At 33.8% G+C, this 16,143-nt stretch overlaps 9 non-coding genes across 9 annotated transcripts; all 9 read left to right on the forward strand.

Annotated features, from left to right (window-relative positions):
• Window positions 1-593: 593 nt before the first annotated feature.
• On the forward strand, window positions 594-679 carry TRNAR-UCU (transfer RNA arginine (anticodon UCU)). The gene is given in 2 exon segments: window positions 594-630; window positions 644-679. It is a non-coding gene; the product is annotated as a tRNA-Arg (tRNA).
• A 2,740-nt stretch (window positions 680-3,419) lies between these two features.
• TRNAR-UCU (transfer RNA arginine (anticodon UCU)) lies at window positions 3,420-3,505 on the forward strand. Its single transcript is given in 2 exon segments — window positions 3,420-3,456; window positions 3,470-3,505. It is a non-coding gene; the product is annotated as a tRNA-Arg (tRNA).
• Window positions 3,506-4,831: 1,326 nt separating this feature from the next.
• TRNAR-UCU (transfer RNA arginine (anticodon UCU)) lies at window positions 4,832-4,917 on the forward strand. Its single transcript is given in 2 exon segments — window positions 4,832-4,868; window positions 4,882-4,917. It is a non-coding gene; the product is annotated as a tRNA-Arg (tRNA).
• Window positions 4,918-6,243: 1,326 nt separating this feature from the next.
• On the forward strand, window positions 6,244-6,329 carry TRNAR-UCU (transfer RNA arginine (anticodon UCU)). Its single transcript is given in 2 exon segments — window positions 6,244-6,280; window positions 6,294-6,329. It is a non-coding gene; the product is annotated as a tRNA-Arg (tRNA).
• Window positions 6,330-7,651: 1,322 nt separating this feature from the next.
• Window positions 7,652-7,737, forward strand: TRNAR-UCU (transfer RNA arginine (anticodon UCU)). The gene is given in 2 exon segments: window positions 7,652-7,688; window positions 7,702-7,737. It is a non-coding gene; the product is annotated as a tRNA-Arg (tRNA).
• A 2,796-nt stretch (window positions 7,738-10,533) lies between these two features.
• TRNAR-UCU (transfer RNA arginine (anticodon UCU)) lies at window positions 10,534-10,619 on the forward strand. The gene is given in 2 exon segments: window positions 10,534-10,570; window positions 10,584-10,619. It is a non-coding gene; the product is annotated as a tRNA-Arg (tRNA).
• Window positions 10,620-11,945: 1,326 nt separating this feature from the next.
• On the forward strand, window positions 11,946-12,031 carry TRNAR-UCU (transfer RNA arginine (anticodon UCU)). The gene is given in 2 exon segments: window positions 11,946-11,982; window positions 11,996-12,031. It is a non-coding gene; the product is annotated as a tRNA-Arg (tRNA).
• Window positions 12,032-13,357: 1,326 nt separating this feature from the next.
• Window positions 13,358-13,443, forward strand: TRNAR-UCU (transfer RNA arginine (anticodon UCU)). The gene is given in 2 exon segments: window positions 13,358-13,394; window positions 13,408-13,443. It is a non-coding gene; the product is annotated as a tRNA-Arg (tRNA).
• A 1,326-nt stretch (window positions 13,444-14,769) lies between these two features.
• Window positions 14,770-14,855, forward strand: TRNAR-UCU (transfer RNA arginine (anticodon UCU)). The gene is given in 2 exon segments: window positions 14,770-14,806; window positions 14,820-14,855. It is a non-coding gene; the product is annotated as a tRNA-Arg (tRNA).
• Window positions 14,856-16,143: the final 1,288 nt, after the last annotated feature.

Raw genomic sequence — 16,143 nt, forward strand, 5'->3', positions numbered from 1 at the left:
AAAGCATTGCTGACTTCTAAAATCAGGATATCTAGCAGGAGTACTCCAGAAAATTTCCCTGCATTTATTTGGACTAAAACAAATGTTCTCTGATAGTCTTATCATATGGCTAAAATTATTTCCTTTGTTTTGACTAATATCCTTCCCAAACCAGTGTCCCATTAGCGTACAATGAAACTGATGTTCCAAGCCATTTTTCTAGGCTTAAGTTCCTAAGGGTCAGTGGCTACTGCATTGAAGCTGTAGAAAGTAAAAAAGATCAAAGCTTGAGAGTCAGAAACCAGCAAAATCAACCCCTTTTGTGGTCTTGCATACATTACTGTGCCACATTTTACCAACAGGGAACTCTGTTAGTAATTTATAATGAACTCCTGGCATGTAAGACTAAAAAAGTGCATGTAATGAGTTTTAGTATGAAATAGATCTTTCCCTTTTACATTATATGCATTTTCTTTCTGATCAGTTTTACCTTTACAAATAAGAAAACAAAAGCAAAGTTCCATAGAGAAAATAAATCTTTCTGTTATCCAGTCATCAGGTAAATGTTGAGTATCTAGATTTGACAAAACACCTACTTCAAGTAAGAGACTTGTGGCTCTGTGGCGCAATGGATAGCGCATTGGACTTCTAGGGAACTGATGTGATTCAAAGGTTGTGGGTTCGAGTCCCACCAGGGTCATATTTTAAAGTTTGTGTGACATTCATACTTGTCTCAGTTGTTGGAAATATGAAAAAGGAAAAAAAATTTATCAGATCTGCGCTTAATATTAACATTTAGAGAAAATTAGAAGCCGTATTTAGGTTTGAACTTGTCAAAGAACGTAGAAGGAGCAGATACTAAAGGCTCATTGACACAAACAATAGCATATAGGGCACAATAAATTATTGCATATTGTTTGTCTAGTGATTGGTGTTCTGTTTCCTGTTTTCAGTAGTCCCAAGTTCTTTTTTTAATTTGAACCTTTTTAAAAGTCATTTTTGTATGTGTTTACAAGATATGCAAAACGTGGACATTCTTTGGCTAAAAAGTGTCGAAATAAGTTTAAAGATGAGAACAGAGTGATATCAGCTGCCTTGTCCTCATAAACACTTTCTGCTTCGCTAACGAGATCACTGAAATCATGTAAGCAAGTAATTTTTGGAGAGCCGAAATTCAGTGGAAATGAGTTTTTTGTTATTAAGTTAATTTTTATGGTAAGAAATTAGTTTATAATTTTGGACAAATCATCTGAACTCTTTTCATAATAATCTAGCGTTAACACAAATTACCACTATAAAATCTGAAGCAGTAAACTTTGTGAAAGCCAAATTTTGTATCAGTCTGAAATCTTTTGGCCATTAATGTACAGTCCTAGATATTTTTAGAAAAACTGTAAAAGGAAAAAATGAGGAAAGGAAAAACTTCTAAAGAAAAGCATAGCTGACTTCTAAAATCAGGATATCTAGCAGGAGCACTCCAGAAAATTTCCCTGCATTCATTTGGACTAAAACAAATGTTCTCTGATAGTCTTATCATATGGCTAAAATTATTTCCTTTGTTTTGACTAATATCCTTCCCAAACCAGTGTCCCATTAGCGTACAACGAAACTGATGTTCCAAGCCATTTTTCTAGGCTTAAGTTCCTAAGGGTCAGTGGCTACTGCATTGAAGCTGTAGAAAGTAAAAAAGATCAAAGCTTGAGAGTCAGAAACCAGCAAAATCAACCCCTTTTGTGGTCTTGCATACATTACTGTGCCACATTTTACCAACAGGGAACTCTGTTAGTAATTTATAATGAACTCCTGGCATGTAAGACTAAAAAAGTGCATGTAATGAGTTTTAGTATGAAATAGATCTTTCCCTTTTACATTATATGCATTTTCTTTCTGATCAGTTTTACCTTTACAAATAAGAAAACAAAAGCAAAGTTCCATAGAGAAAAGAAATCTTTCTGTTATCCAGTCATCAGGAAAATGTTGAGTATCTAGATTTGACAAAACACCTACTTCAAGTAAGAGACTTGTGGCTCTGTGGCGCAATGGATAGCGCATTGGACTTCTAGGGAACTGATGTGATTCAAAGGTTCAAAGGATTCAGAGTCCCACCAGAGTCATATTTTAAAGTTTGTGTGACATTCATACTTTGTCTCAGTTGTTGGAAATATGAAAAAGGAAAAAAAATGTATCAGATCTGCACTTCATATTAACATTTAGAGAAAATTAGAAGCCGTATTTAGGTTTGAACTTGTCAAAGAACGTAGAAGGAGCAGATACTAAAGGCTCATTGACACAAACAATAGCATATAGGGCACAATAAATTATTGCATATTGTTTGTCTAGTGATTGGTGTTCTGTTTCCTGTTTTCAGTAGTCCCAAGTTCTTTTTTTAATTTGAACCTTTTTAAAAGTCATTTTTGTATGTGTTTACAAGATATGCAAAACGTGGACATTCTTTGGCTAAAAAGTGTCGAAATAAGTTTAAAGATGAGAACAGAGTGATATCAGCTGCCTTGTCCTCATAAACACTTTCTGCTTCGCTAACGAGATCACTGAAATCATATAAGCAGGTAATTTTTGGAGAGCCGAAATTCAGTGGAAATGAGTTTTTTGTTATTAAGTTAATTTTTATGGTAAGAAATTAGTTTATAATTTTGGACAAATCATCTGATCTCTTTTCATAATAATCTAGCGTTAACACAAATTACCACTATAAAATCTGAAGCAGTAAACTTTGTGAAAGCCAAATTTTGTATCAGTCTGAAATCTTTTGGCCATTAATGTACAGTCCTAGATATTTTTAGAAAAACTGTAAAAGGAAAAAATGAGGAAAGGAAAAACTTCTAAAGAAAAGCATTGCTGACTTCTAAAATCAGGATATCTAGCAGGAGTACTCCAGAAAATTTCCCTGCATTTATTTGGACTAAAACAAATGTTCTCTGATAGTCTTATCATATGGCTAAAATTATTTCCTTTGTTTTGACTAATATCCTTCCCAAACCAGTGTCCCATTAGCGTACAATGAAACTGATGTTCCAAGCCATTTTTCTAGGCTTAAGTTCCTAAGGGTCAGTGGCTACTGCATTGAAGCTGTAGAAAGTAAAAAAGATCAAAGCTTGAGAGTCAGAAACCAGCAAAATCAACCCCTTTTGTGGTCTTGCATACATTACTGTGCCACATTTTACCAACAGGGAACTCTGTTAGTAATTTATAATGAACTCCTGGCATGTAAGACTAAAAAAGTGCATGTAATGAGTTTTAGTATGAAATAGATCTTTCCCTTTTACATTATATGCATTTTCTTTCTGATCAGTTTTACCTTTACAAATAAGAAAACAAAAGCAAAGTTCCATAGAGAAAAGAAATCTTTCTGTTATCCAGTCATCAGGAAAATGTTGAGTATCTAGATTTGACAAAACACCTACTTCAAGTAAGAGACTTGTGGCTCTGTGGCGCAATGGATAGCGCATTGGACTTCTAGGGAACTGATGTGATTCAAAGGTTGTGGGTTCGAGTCCCACCAGAGTCATATTTTAAAGTTTGTGTGACATTCATACTTTGTCTCAGTTGTTGGAAATATGAAAAAGGAAAAAAAATGTATCAGATCTGCACTTCATATTAACATTTAGAGAAAATTAGAAGCCGTATTTAGGTTTGAACTTGTCAAAGAACGTAGAAGGAGCAGATACTAAAGGCTCATTGACACAAACAATAGCATATAGGGCACAATAAATTATTGCATATTGTTTGTCTAGTGATTGGTGTTCTGTTTCCTGTTTTCAGTAGTCCCAAGTTCTTTTTTTAATTTGAACCTTTTTAAAAGTCATTTTTGTATGTGTTTACAAGATATGCAAAACGTGGACATTCTTTGGCTAAAAAGTGTTGAAATAAGTTTAAAGATGAGAACAGAGTGATATCAGCTGCCTTGTCCTCATAAACACTTTCTGCTTCGCTAACGAGATCACTGAAATCATGTAAGCAAGTAATTTTTGGGGAGCCGAAATTCAGTGGAAATGAGTTTTTTGTTATTAAGTTAATTTTTATGGTAAGAAATTAGTTTATAATTTTGGACAAATCATCTGAACTCTTTTCATAATAATCTAGCGTTAACACAAATTACCACTATAAAATCTGAAGCAGTAAACTTTGTGAAAGCCAAATTTTGTATCAGTCTGAAATCTTTTAGCCATTAATGTACAGTCCTAGATATTTTTAGAAAAACTGTAAAAGGAAAAAATGAGGAAAGGAAAAACTTCTAAAGAAAAGCATTGCTGACTTCTAAAATCAGGATATCTAGCAGGAGCACTCCAGAAAATTTCCCTGCATTTATTTGGACTAAAACAAATGTTCTCTGATAGTCTTATCATATGGCTAAAATTATTTCCTTTGTTTTGACTAATATCCTTCCCAAACCAGTGTCCCATTAGCGTACAATGAAACTGATGTTCCAAGCCATTTTTCTAGGCTTAAGTTCCTAAGGGTCAGTGGCTACTGCATTGAAGCTGTAGAAAGTAAAAAAGATCAAAGCTTGAGAGTCAGAAACCAGCAAAATCAACCCCTTTTGTGGTCTTGCATACATTACTGTGCCACATTTTACCAACAGGGAACTCTGTTAGTAATTTATAATGAACTCCTGGCATGTAAGACTAAAAAAGTGCATGTAATGAGTTTTAGTATGAAATAGATCTTTCCCTTTTACATTATATGCATTTTCTTTCTGATCAGTTTTACCTTTATAAATAAGAAAACAAAAGCAAAGTTCCATAGAGAAAAGAAATCTTTCTGTTATCCAGTCATCAGGAAAATGTTGAGTATCTAGATTTGACAAAACACCTACTTCACGTAAGAGACTTGTGGCTCTGTGGCGCAATGGATAGCACATTGGACTTCTAGGGAACTGATGTGATTCAAAGGTTGTGGGTTCGAGTCCCACCAGAGTCATATTTTAAAGTTTGTGTGACATTCATACTTTGTCTCAGTTGTTGGAAATATGAAAAAGGAAAAAAAATGTATCAGATCTGCGCTTAATATTAACATTTAGAGAAAATTAGAAGCCGTATTTAGGTTTGAACTTGTCAAAGAACGTAGAAGGAGCAGATACTAAAGGCTCATTGACACAAACAATAGCATATAGGGCACAATAAATTATTGCATATTGTTTGTCTAGTGATTGGTGTTCTGTTTCCTGTTTTCAGTAGTCCCAAGTTCTTTTTTTAATTTGAACCTTTTTAAAAGTCATTTTTGTATGTGTTTACAAGATATGCAAAACGTGGACATTCTTTGGCTAAAAAGTGTCGAAATAAGTTTAAAGATGAGAACAGAGTGATATCAGCTGCCTTGTCCTCATAAACACTTTCTGCTTCGCTAACGAGATCACTGAAATCATGTAAGCAGGTAATTTTTGGAGAGCCGAAATTCAGTGGAAATGAGTTTTTTGTTATTAAGTTAATTTTTATGGTAAGAAATTAGTTTATAATTTTGGACAAATCATCTGATCTCTTTTCATAATAATCTAGCGTTAACACAAATTACCACTATAAAATCTGAAGCAGTAAACTTTGTGAAAGCCAAATTTTGTATCAGTCTGAAATCTTTTGGCCATTAATGTACAGTCCTAGATATTTTTAGAAAAACTGTAAAAGGAAAAAATGAGGAAAGGAAAAACTTCTAAAGAAAAGCATTGCTGACTTCTAAAATCAGGATATCTAGCAGGAGTACTCCAGAAAATTTCCCTGCATTTATTTGTACTAAAACAAATGTTCTCTGATAGTCTTATCATATGGCTAAAATTATTTCCTTTGTTTTGACTAATATCCTTCCCAAACCAGTGTCCCATTAGCGTACAATGAAACTGATGTTCCAAGCCATTTTTCTAGGCTTAAGTTCCTAAGGGTCAGTGGCTACTGCATTGAAGCTGTAGAAAGTAAAAAAGATCAAAGCTTGAGAGTCAGAAACCAGCAAAATCAACCCCTTTTGTGGTCTTGCATACATTACTGTGCCACATTTTACCAACAGGGAACTCTGTTAGTAATTTATAATGAACTCCTGGCATGTAAGACTAAAAAAGTGCATGTAATGAGTTTTAGTATGAAATAGATCTTTCCCTTTTACATTATATGCATTTTCTTTCTGATCAGTTTTACCTTTACAAATAAGAAAACAAAAGCAAAGTTCCATAGAGAAAAGAAATCTTTCTGTTATCCAGTCATCAGGAAAATGTTGAGTATCTAGATTTGACAAAAAACCTACTTCAAGTAGGAGACTTGTGGCTCTGTGGCGCAATGGATAGCGCATTGGACTTCTAGGGAACTGATGTGATTCAAAGGTTGTGGGTTTGAGTCCCACCAGAGTCATATTTTAAAGTTTGTGTGACATTCATACTTTGTCTCAGTTGTTGGAAATATGAAAAAGGAAAAAAAATGTATCAGATCTGCGCTTAATATTAACATTTAGAGAAAATTAGAAGCCGTATTTAGGTTTGAACTTGTCAAAGAACGTAGAAGGAGCAGATACTAAAGGCTCATTGACACAAACAATAGCATATAGGGCACAATAAATTATTGCATATTGTTTGTCTAGTGATTGGTGTTCTGTTTCCTGTTTTCAGTAGTCCCAAGTTCTTTTTTTAATTTGAACCTTTTTAAAAGTCATTTTTGTATGTGTTTACAAGATATGCAAAACGTGGACATTCTTTGGCTAAAAAGTGTCGAAATAAGTTTAAAGATGAGAACAGAGTGATATCAGCTGCCTTGTCCTCATAAACACTTTCTGCTTCGCTAACAAGATCACTGAAATCATGTAAGCAAGTAATTTTTGGAGAGCCGAAATTCAGTGGAAATGAGTTTTTTGTTATTAAGTTAATTTTTATGGTAAGAAATTAGTTTATAATTTTGGACAAATCATCTGAACTCTTTTCATAATAATCTAGCGTTAACACAAATTACCACTATAAAATCTGAAGCAGTAAACTTTGTGAAAGCCAAATTTTGTATCAGTCTGAAATCTTTTGGCCATTAATGTACAGTCCTAGATATTTTTAGAAAAACTGTAAAAGGAAAAAATGAGGAAAGGAAAAACTTCTAAAGAAAAGCATAGCTGACTTCTAAAATCAGGATATCTAGCAGGAGCACTCCAGAAAATTTCCCTGCATTCATTTGGACTAAAACAAATGTTCTCTGATAGTCTTATCATATGGCTAAAATTATTTCCTTTGTTTTGACTAATATCCTTCCCAAACCAGTGTCCCATTAGCGTACAACGAAACTGATGTTCCAAGCCATTTTTCTAGGCTTAAGTTCCTAAGGGTCAGTGGCTACTGCATTGAAGCTGTAGAAAGTAAAAAAGATCAAAGCTTGAGAGTCAGAAACCAGCAAAATCAACCCCTTTTGTGGTCTTGCATACATTACTGTGCCACATTTTACCAACAGGGAACTCTGTTAGTAATTTATAATGAACTCCTGGCATGTAAGACTAAAAAAGTGCATGTAATGAGTTTTAGTATGAAATAGATCTTTCCCTTTTACATTATATGCATTTTCTTTCTGATCAGTTTTACCTTTACAAATAAGAAAACAAAAGCAAAGTTCCATAGAGAAAAGAAATCTTTCTGTTATCCAGTCATCAGGAAAATGTTGAGTATCTAGATTTGAACACCTACTTCAAGTAAGAGACTTGTGGCTCTGTGGCGCAATGGATAGCGCATTGGACTTCTAGAGAACTGATGTGATTCAAAGGTTGTGGGTTCGAGTCCCACCGAAGTCATATTTTAAAGTTTGTGTGACATTAATACTTTGTCTCAGTTGTTGTTGGAAATATGAAAAAGGAAAAAAAATGTGTCAGATCTGCGCTTCATATTAACATTTAGAGAAAATTAGAAGCCGTATTTAGGTTTGAACTTGTCAAAGAATGTAGATGGAGCAGCTACTAAAGGCTCATTGACACAAACAATAGCATATAGGGCACAATAAATTATTGCATATTGTTTGTCTAGTGATTGGTGTTCTGTTTCCTGTTTTCACTAATCCCAAGTTCTTTTTTTAATTTGAACCTTTTTAAAAGTCATTTTTGTATGTGTTTACAAGATATGCAAAACGTGGACATTCTTTGGCTGAAAAGTGTCAAAATATGTTTAAAGATGAGAACAGAGTGATATCAGCTGCCTTGTCCTCATAAACACTTTCTGCTTCGCTAACGAGATCACTGAAATCATGTAAGCAGGTAATTTTTGGAGAGCCGAAATTCAGTGGAAATGAGTTTTTTGTTATTAAGTTAATTTTTTATGGTAAGAAATTAGTTTATAATTTTGGACAAATCATCTGATCTCTTTTCATAATAATCTAGCGTTAACACAAATTACCACTAATCATCTGATCTCTTTTCAGAATAATCTAGAGTTAACACATATTACCACTATAAAATCTGAAGCAGTAAACTTTGTGAAAGCTAAATTTTGTATCAGTCTGAAATCTTTTGGCCATTAATGTACAGTCCTATAAATTTTTAGAAAAACTGTAAAAGGAAAAAATAAGGAAAGGAAAAACTTCTAAAGAAAAGCATAGCTGACTTCTAAAATCAGGATATCTAGCAGGAGCACTACTGAAAATTTCCCTGCATTTATTTGGACTAAAACAAATGTTCTCTGATAATTTTAGCCATATGATAAGACTATTTCCTTTGTTTTGACTAATATTCTTCCCAAACCAGTGTCCCATTAGCGTACAACGAAACTGATGTTCGAAGCCATTTTTCTAGGCTTAAGTTCCTAAGGGTCAGTGGCTACTGCATTGAAGCTGTAGAAAGTAAAAAAGATCAAAGCTTGAGAGTTAGAAACCAGCAAAAGCAACCCCTTTTGTGGTCTTGCATACATTACTGTGCCACACTTTACCAACAGGGAACTCTGTTAGTAATTTATAATGAACTCCTGGCATGTAAGACTAAAAAAGTGCATGTAATGAGTTTTAGTATGAAATAGATCTTTCCCTTTTACAATATATGCATTTTCTTTCTGATCAGTTTTACCTTTACAAATAAGAAAACAAAAGCAAAGTTACAAAGAGAAAATAAATCTTTCTGTTATCCAGTCATCAGGAAGATGTTGAGAATCTAGATTTGACAAAACACCTACTTCAAGTAAGAGACTTGTGGCTCTGTGGCGCAATGGATAGCGCGTTGCACTTCTAGGGAGCTGATGTGATTCAAAGGTTGTGGGTTCCAGTACCCCCAGAGTCGTGTTTTGAAGTTTGTGTGACATTCATACTTTGTCTCAGTTGTTGTTGGAAATATGAAAAAGGATAAAAAATGTATCAGATCTCCACTTCATATTAACATTTAGAGAAAATTAGAAGCCGTATTTAGGATTGAACTTGTCAAAGAACGTAGAAGGAGCAGATACTAAAGGCTCATTGACACAAACGATAGCATATAGCGCACAGTAAATTATTACATATTTTTTGTCTAGTGGTTGGTGTTCTGTTTCCTGTTTTCAGTAGTCCCAAGTTCTTTTTTTTAATTTGAACATTTTTAAAAGTCGTTTTTGTATGTGTTTACAAGATATGCAAAACGTGGACATTCTTTGGCTAAAAAGTGTCGAAATAAGTTTAAAGATGAGAACAGAGTGATATCAGCTGCCTTGTCCTCATAAACACTTTCTGCTTCGCTAACGAGATCACTGAAATCATGTAAGCAGGTAATTTTTGGAGAGCCGAAATTCAGTGGAAATGAGTTTTTTGTTATTAAGTTAATTTTTATGGTAAGAAATTAGTTTATAATTTTGGACAAATCATCTGATCTCTTTTCATAATAATCTAGCGTTAACACAAATTACCACTATAAAATCTGAAGCAGTAAACTTTGTGAAAGCCAAATTTTGTATCAGTCTGAAATCTTTTGGCCATTAATGTACAGTCCTAGATATTTTTAGAAAAACTGTAAAAGGAAAAAATGAGGAAAGGAAAAACTTCTAAAGAAAGCATAGCTGACTTCTAAAATCAGGATATCTAGCAGGAGCACTCCAGAAAATTTCCCTGCATTCATTTGGACTAAAACAAATGTTCTCTGATAGTCTTATCATATGGCTAAAATTATTTCCTTTGTTTTGACTAATATCCTTCCCAAACCAGTGTCCCATTAGCGTACAACGAAACTGATGTTCCAAGCCATTTTTCTAGGCTTAAGTTCCTAAGGGTCAGTGGCTACTGCATTGAAGCTGTAGAAAGTAAAAAAGATCAAAGCTTGAGAGTCAGAAACCAGCAAAATCAACCCCTTTTGTGGTCTTGCATACATTACTGTGCCACATTTTACCAACAGGGAACTCTGTTAGTAATTTATAATGAACTCCTGGCATGTAAGACTAAAAAAGTGCATGTAATGAGTTTTAGTATGAAATAGATCTTTCCCTTTTACATTATATGCATTTTCTTTCTGATCAGTTTTACCTTTACAAATAAGAAAACAAAAGCAAAGTTCCATAGAGAAAAGAAATCTTTCTGTTATCCAGTCATCAGGAAAATGTTGAGTATCTCGATTTGACAAAACACCTACTTCAAGTAAGAGACTTGTGGCTCTGTGGCGCAATGGATAGCGCATTGGACTTCTAGGGAACTGATGTGATTCAAAGGTTGTGGGTTTGAGTCCCACCAGAGTCATATTTTAAAGTTTGTGTGACATTCATACTTTGTCTCAGTTGTTGGAAATATGAAAAAGGAAAAAAAATGTATCAGATCTGCGCTTAATATTAACATTTAGAGAAAATTAGAAGCCGTATTTAGGTTTGAACTTGTCAAAGAACGTAGAAGGAGCAGATACTAAAGGCTCATTGACACAAACAATAGCATATAGGGCACAATAAATTATTGCATATTGTTTGTCTAGTGATTGGTGTTCTGTTTCCTGCTTTCAGTAGTCCCAAGTTCTTTTTTTAATTTGAACCTTTTTAAAAGTCATTTTTGTATGTGTTTACAAGATATGCAAAACGTGGACATTCTTTGGCTAAAAAGTGTCGAAATAAGTTTAAAGATGAGAACAGAGTGATATCAGCTGCCTTGTCCTAATAAACACTTTCTGCTTCGCTAACGAGATCACTGAAATCATGTAAGCAAGTAATTTTTGGAGAGCCGAAATTCAGTGGAAATGAGTTTTTTGTTATTAAGTTAATTTTTATGGTAAGAAATTAGTTTATAATTTTGGACAAATCATCTGAACTCTTTTCATAATAATCTAGCGTTAACACAAATTACCACTATAAAATCTGAAGCAGTAAACTTTGTGAAAGCCAAATTTTGTATCAGTCTGAAATCTTTTGGCCATTAATGTACAGTCCTAGATATTTTTAGAAAAACTGTAAAAGGAAAAAATGAGGAAAGGAAAAACTTCTAAAGAAAAGCATTGCTGACTTCTAAAATCAGGATATCTAGCAGGAGTACTCCAGAAAATTTCCCTGCATTTATTTGGACTAAAACAAATGTTCTCTGATAGTCTTATCATATGGCTAAAATTATTTCCTTTGTTTTGACTAATATCCTTCCCAAACCAGTGTCCCATTAGCGTACAATGAAACTGATGTTCCAAGCCATTTTTCTAGGCTTAAGTTCCTAAGGGTCAGTGGCTACTGCATTGAAGCTGTAGAAAGTAAAAAAGATCAAAGCTTGAGAGTCAGAAACCAGCAAAATCAACCCCTTTTGTGGTCTTGCATACATTACTGTGCCACATTTTACCAACAGGGAACTCTGTTAGTAATTTATAATGAACTCCTGGCATGTAAGACTAAAAAAGTGCATGTAATGAGTTTTAGTATGAAATAGATCTTTCCCTTTTACATTATATGCATTTTCTTTCTGATCAGTTTTACCTTTACAAATAAGAAAACAAAAGCAAAGTTCCATAGAGAAAAGAAATCTTTCTGTTATCCAGTCATCAGGAAAATGTTGAGTATCTCGATTTGACAAAACACCTACTTCAAGTAAGAGACTTGTGGCTCTGTGGCGCAATGGATAGCGCATTGGACTTCTAGGGAACTGATGTGATTCAAAGGTTGTGGGTTTGAGTCCCACCAGAGTCATATTTTAAAGTTTGTGTGACATTCATACTTTGTCTCAGTTGTTGGAAATATGAAAAAGGAAAAAAAATGTATCAGATCTGCGCTTAATATTAACATTTAGAGAAAATTAGAAGCCGTATTTAGGTTTGAACTTGTCAAAGAACGTAGAAGGAGCAGATACTAAAGGCTCATTGACACAAACAATAGCATATAGGGCACAATAAATTATTGCATATTGTTTGTCTAGTGATTGGTGTTCTGTTTCCTGCTTTCAGTAGTCCCAAGTTCTTTTTTTAATTTGAACCTTTTTAAAAGTCATTTTTGTATGTGTTTACAAGATATGCAAAACGTGGACATTCTTTGGCTAAAAAGTGTCGAAATAAGTTTAAAGATGAGAACAGAGTGATATCAGCTGCCTTGTCCTAATAAACACTTTCTGCTTCGCTAACGAGATCACTGAAATCATGTAAGCAAGTAATTTTTGGAGAGCCGAAATTCAGTGGAAATGAGTTTTTTGTTATTAAGTTAATTTTTATGGTAAGAAATTAGTTTATAATTTTGGACAAATCATCTGAACTCTTTTCATAATAATCTAGCGTTAACACAAATTACCACTATAAAATCTGAAGCAGTAAACTTTGTGAAAGCCAAATTTTGTATCAGTCTGAAATCTTTTGGCCATTAATGTACAGTCCTAGATATTTTTAGAAAAACTGTAAAAGGAAAAAATGAGGAAAGGAAAAACTTCTAAAGAAAAGCATAGCTGACTTCTAAAATCAGGATATCTAGCAGGAGCACTCCAGAAAATTTCCCTGCATTCATTTGGACTAAAACAAATGTTCTCTGATAGTCTTATCATATGGCTAAAATTATTTCCTTTGTTTTGACTAATATCCTTCCCAAACCAGTGTCCCATTAGCGTACAACGAAACTGATGTTCCAAGCCATTTTTCTAGGCTTAAGTTCCTAAGGGTCAGTGGCTACTGCACTGAAGCTGTAGAAAGTAAAAAAGATCAAAGCTTGAGAGTCAGAAACCAGCAAAATCAACCCCTTTTGTGGTCTTGCATACATTACTGTGCCACATTTTACCAACAGGGAACTCTGTTAGTAATTTATAATGAACTCCTGGCATGTAAGACTAAAAAAGTGCATGTAATGAGTTTTAGTATGAAATAGATCTTTCCCTTTTACATTATATGCATTTTCTTTCTGATCAGTTTTACCTTTACAAATAAGAAAACAAAAGCAAAGTTCCATAGAGAAAAGAAATCTTTCTGTTATCCAGTCATCAGGAAAATGTTGAGTATCTAGATTTGACAAAACACCTACTTCAAGTAAGAGACTTGTGGCTCTGTGGCGCAATGGATAGCGCATTGGACTTCTAGGGAACTGATGTGATTCAAAGGTTGTGGGTTCGAGTCCCACCAGAGTCATATTTTAAAGTTTGTGTGACATTCATACTTTGTCTCAGTTGTTGGAAATATGAAAAAGGAAAAAAAATGTATCAGATCTGCGCTTAATATTAACATTTAGAGAAAATTAGAAGCCGTATTTAGGTTTGAACTTGTCAAAGAACGTAGAAGGAGCAGATACTAAAGGCTCATTGACACAAACAATAGCATATAGGGCACAATAAATTATTGCATATTGTTTGTCTAGTGATTGGTGTTCTGTTTCCTGTTTTCAGTAGTCCCAAGTTGTTTTTTTAATTTGAACCTTTTTAAAAGTCATTTTTGTATGTGTTTACAAGATATGCAAAACGTGGACATTCTTTGGCTAAAAAGTGTCGAAATAAGTTTAAAGATGAGAACAGAGTGATATCAGCTGCCTTGTCCTCATAAACACTTTCTGCTTCGCTAACGAGATCACTGAAATCATGTAAGCAGGTAATTTTTGGAGAGCCGAAATTCAGTGGAAATGAGTTTTTTGTTATTAAGTTAATTTTTATGGTAAGAAATTAGTTTATAATTTTGGACAAATCATCTGATCTCTTTTCATAATAATCTAGCGTTAACACAAATTACCACTATAAAATCTGAAGCAGTAAACTTTGTGAAAGCCAAATTTTGTATCAGTCTGAAATCTTTTGGCCATTAATGTACAGTCCTAGATATTTTTAGAAAAACTGTAAAAGGAAAAAATGAGGAAAGGAAAAACTTCTAAAGAAAAGCATTGCTGACTTCTAAAATCAGGATATCTAGCAGGAGTACTCCAGAAAATTTCCCTGCATTTATTTGGACTAAAACAAATGTTCTCTGATAGTCTTATCATATGGCTAAAATTATTTCCTTTGTTTTGACTAATATCCTTCCCAAACCAGTGTCCCATTAGCGTACAATGAAACTGATGTTCCAAGCCATTTTTCTAGGCTTAAGTTCCTAAGGGTCAGTGGCTACTGCATTGAAGCTGTAGAAAGTAAAAAAGATCAAAGCTTGAGAGTCAGAAACCAGCAAAATCAACCCCTTTTGTGGTCTTGCATACATTACTGTGCCACATTTTACCAACAGGGAACTCTGTTAGTAATTTATAATGAACTCCTGGCATGTAAGACTAAAAAAGTGCATGTAATGAGTTTTAGTATGAAATAGATCTTTCCCTTTTACATTATATGCATTTTCTTTCTGATCAGTTTTACCTTTACAAATAAGAAAACAAAAGCAAAGTTCCATAGAGAAAAGAAATCTTTCTGTTATCCAGTCATCAGGAAAATGTTGAGTATCTCGATTTGACAAAACACCTACTTCAAGTAAGAGACTTGTGGCTCTGTGGCGCAATGGATAGCGCATTGGACTTCTAGGGAACTGATGTGATTCAAAGGTTGTGGGTTTGAGTCCCACCAGAGTCATATTTTAAAGTTTGTGTGACATTCATACTTTGTCTCAGTTGTTGGAAATATGAAAAAGGAAAAAAAATGTATCAGATCTGCGCTTAATATTAACATTTAGAGAAAATTAGAAGCCGTATTTAGGTTTGAACTTGTCAAAGAACGTAGAAGGAGCAGATACTAAAGGCTCATTGACACAAACAATAGCATATAGGGCACAATAAATTATTGCATATTGTTTGTCTAGTGATTGGTGTTCTGTTTCCTGCTTTCAGTAGTCCCAAGTTCTTTTTTTAATTTGAACCTTTTTAAAAGTCATTTTTGTATGTGTTTACAAGATATGCAAAACGTGGACATTCTTTGGCTAAAAAGTGTCGAAATAAGTTTAAAGATGAGAACAGAGTGATATCAGCTGCCTTGTCCTAATAAACACTTTCTGCTTCGCTAACGAGATCACTGAAATCATGTAAGCAAGTAATTTTTGGAGAGCCGAAATTCAGTGGAAATGAGTTTTTTGTTATTAAGTTAATTTTTATGGTAAGAAATTAGTTTATAATTTTGGACAAATCATCTGAACTCTTTTCATAATAATCTAGCGTTAACACAAATTACCACTATAAAATCTGAAGCAGTAAACTTTGTGAAAGCCAAATTTTGTATCAGTCTGAAATCTTTTGGCCATTAATGTACAGTCCTAGATATTTTTAGAAAAACTGTAAAAGGAAAAAATGAGGAAAGGAAAAACTTCTAAAGAAAAGCATTGCTGACTTCTAAAATCAGGATATCTAGCAGGAGTACTCCAGAAAATTTCCCTGCATTTATTTGGACTAAAACAAATGTTCTCTGATAGTCTTATCATATGGCTAAAATTATTTCCTTTGTTTTGACTAATATCCTTCCCAAACCAGTGTCCCATTAGCGTACAATGAAACTGATGTTCCAAGCCATTTTTCTAGGCTTAAGTTCCTAAGGGTCAGTGGCTACTGCATTGAAGCTGTAGAAAGTAAAAAAGATCAAAGCTTGAGAGTCAGAAACCAGCAAAATCAACCCCTTTTGTGGTCTTGCATACATTACTGTGCCACATTTTACCAACAGGGAACTCTGTTAGTAATTTATAATGAACTCCTGGCATGTAAGACTAAAAAAGTGCATGTAATGAGTTTTAGTATGAAATAGATCTTTCCCTTTTACATTATATGCATTTTCTTTCTGATCAGTTTTACCTTTACAAATAAGAAAACAAAAGCAAAGTTCCATAGAGAAAAGAAATCTTTCTGTTATCCAGTCATCAGGAAAATGTTGAGTATCT

This window comes from Ranitomeya variabilis, chromosome 1 (genome assembly GCF_051348905.1).
Source record: "Ranitomeya variabilis isolate aRanVar5 chromosome 1, aRanVar5.hap1, whole genome shotgun sequence".
Classification (NCBI taxonomy): Eukaryota; Metazoa; Chordata; class Amphibia; order Anura; family Dendrobatidae; genus Ranitomeya; species Ranitomeya variabilis.